Source organism: Aplysia californica, unplaced genomic scaffold, assembly GCF_000002075.1.
Source record: "Aplysia californica isolate F4 #8 unplaced genomic scaffold, AplCal3.0 scaffold00374, whole genome shotgun sequence".
In the NCBI taxonomy this organism is placed as follows: Eukaryota; Metazoa; Mollusca; class Gastropoda; order Aplysiida; family Aplysiidae; genus Aplysia; species Aplysia californica.
In genome coordinates, this window is record NW_004797644.1 from 652,098 (window position 1) to 654,916 (window position 2,819).

General features: G+C 37.4%; 2 protein-coding genes across 3 annotated transcripts in view; one reads left to right on the forward strand and one right to left on the reverse strand.

Moving 5' to 3' along the window:
• LOC101859800 (mucin-19) overlaps positions 1 to 1,165 on the reverse strand; it is a 55,902-nt gene extending 54,737 nt beyond the window's left edge. Inside the window, exon 1 of one of the 2 annotated variants that reach the window (XM_005103487.3) lies at positions 1,064 to 1,165. The gene's annotated coding sequence lies outside the window, so the exon portion shown is untranslated. The remainder of the gene's footprint in view (positions 1 to 1,063) is intronic. The other variant, XM_013085444.2, reaches the window with a different exon arrangement.
• LOC101860985 (roquin-2) overlaps positions 1 to 2,819 on the forward strand; it is a gene marked incomplete at its 3' end in the record, with an annotated part of 32,889 nt that overhangs the window by 810 nt on the left and 29,260 nt on the right. The gene's annotated exons all lie outside the window — the stretch shown is intronic.

The window sequence follows — 2,819 nt, forward strand, 5'->3', positions numbered from 1 at the left end:
AACAACTGCAAAACATTAAATTATGGTAAAATTCAGGGGGGCATGCCCCCCTGAAACCCCCATTCCTATTTTTATTAGGTCAGGGGGGCAAGCCCCCCTACTCTTGTGGCCCAAAACCGTAAATAAAATTGCGGGGTGGGAACTACCGAAAAAGCGCCCTTTATTTTCCCAAACGTTCGGAGAAATAGTGCCTAGCTTTATTTTCCCGAACGTTCGGAGAAATAGTGTCGGCCAACAAATAAACTAGATCTAGTAAATAAATCTAGATTCTAGATCTAAAATCTAGATCTAGATCAGATCTAGATTCTAGATCTAGATTTAGATCTAGATATCTAGATCTAGATCTAGTTCGTTCTAGTTCGTGGACGAATTGACAGACAATTAAAACATGTAATTCCTCAAGTCGTAATGTACATACATACTAGATCTAGAATCTAGGGCGATTTTGCAGTTTCGTTCGTTAAAGTCAAGAGTAGGGGTTTTTCAGGCCTGACCTAATAAAAATATGGAGGTGGGGCGGGGGTTCAGGGGGACATGCCCCCCCTGAATTTTATCCTAATTCCTAATTTGATGTTTTGCAGTTAGGTTGTATCCCTGCTCTTTGTGTAGCCTAATTCAAATAGTATTTGGTCTTCAAGACATCTGGATTTCTTCTCTGGATGTAAACAAATGGATCGTGGACTACGAACGGAACTACAAGATCACCGAATCTAGATCTAGATCTCTATCTAGATCTAGATATAGAATCTAGATCTAGATCTAGACTAGACTAGATCTAGATCTCTATCTAGATCTAGATCTAGATTAGATCTAATAATATCTATATATCTAGATTCTAGATCTAGATTCTAGATCTAGATATAGATCTAGATCTAGATCTAGATCTAGATCTAGATATCTAGATATTCTAGATCTAGAATCTAGGTCTAGGCTACTAAATTTCTAGACCTAGATATCTAGAACACATAAGGCATTCGAAACACTGTTTAAAAGAACAAAGGTCTCAAAAAGTCTTCCACGTGGTTATCAACATTAAAACAAACTAAGCCCCTCGTTTCCTTACATCTTGAGCATTACGTCGACATCAAGTCGCTCTCAGTGGTCAGTAGGCTAGCCTAGGTTGAGTTGTTTTGCGGAAGCCGGAAGCAGGGAGGGGTAATGAAAGGTAGATGGTACCGCAGCAAATGAAATCAAGAAGGCATAATGTTGTATCAAACGCACAGAATTCCACAAACTATAAACAAGGCCTAGATCTAGATCTAGAGTAGATCACGTTCGTTGTTGTTTTTTTCCCCGGGTAAACAGAATTGTTATTAATCGGCACAGTTTAGGATTAAATCAGTTCTGAGAGGCAATGGTGACCAAAATGGACATGAATGATGAATAGCAACATATTAATTCCAGCTGGGATTATTGCAACCATTTGAACATAATAATATATAATTATATATATAACGACTAAGTATTTTTTTTCTCAAATTGAGGGTAAGTTAACGTTGCGCCACGAATTTTTGACTGCACTTTTTTTTTAGAACATCGGCCTTTCAATTTATTGAAATACGACGTTTCAATGTCACCAACACTGTATGCTTCTGCGTTTGTTTCCCAAAAAATCGAGATAATAGCGACGACCGGAGTCGCTAGGCTAGTATAGACGCACCTGCAGCGCGTGACTGAATATGAAACTAATATATCCGCACATATTATATTCTTTCTTTTTTTTAAAATCTTAAAATGGACATCAGTCGAGACAGCTGCTCTTTGCCATACAGGCCAAGGCATCCGTAGAGTTTTGGCGCTCCTTGCCTTTGAAGTTGTCGCTGTACTTATAGGCCTAAGACAATTATAAAGACTTAAACACATGTATAAAAAAATTAATGTACATGTATAACACGACATGTACCGGTATACAACTAATTCCAGGATATTTCTTAAAACAAATGATTCGTGAGTTGGGCAGACTTATGATTAATGACGTATCGCCAATTATTACATGTTTGGCCACCAGTTCTGCCTGCATGGGCACTGCTTAATTGATCCGGTTCAATCCTAAACTTTTTACAAATGTATAGAAATGTATTTCGGCGAATGGCCATAATTTTTTTTAATTTTTTTGGGGGGAGGTGTTTGTTTTGTTTGTTTGTTATTGTTGTTGTTGTATTTGTTTGGGGGTTTTTAGGGGGGGGGGGTTGTTTGTTTTTTGTTTATTTGGTTCAAGTAAAAATGCAACACATAGTAAGGTGATATAAGTGCCAAATATCAATAGAGGTGTTACAATTACACACAAAAAAGGAGAGGAGATATCATAAAGGCTGACCGTTACGGAGCAAACCACACCAGAGCACCTGGCAACCGCACCCACTATTTGAGTTGTAGTTGTAGTAGTAGAACAATCTGCTCTTGGCAGGTGCAGGAGGTAGCAGGGCCGGTCGGCCTGGGGTGTTTTTTTTTTTGTTGTTTTTTTTGTTTGTTTTTTTTGTGTCGTCTGTTTAGCATGGGTATCAAGTAACTGCGTTTTGTGTTGTGTATCGAATTTTGCAGACAACAATTTACAAGTAAACCTTTCCGAGTGATTTTTGCTTGTCATTTTGTGTTACAATTAATACCGTAGCCTAGCCTGTATATTGTTCAATGTTTAATCCACCCCCACCCCGACCCTTAAATAAATAAATAAATAAATAAAAATAATAATTAATAAATGTTTTTTTTTTAAAGAAAGAAAAAAGAATAATGAAACAAAGATATGATTAGCTGGACTGCATATATACTAAAGCCCATGTGGAATAATGTACATCACACAACTCTTCTGTTATAACTGT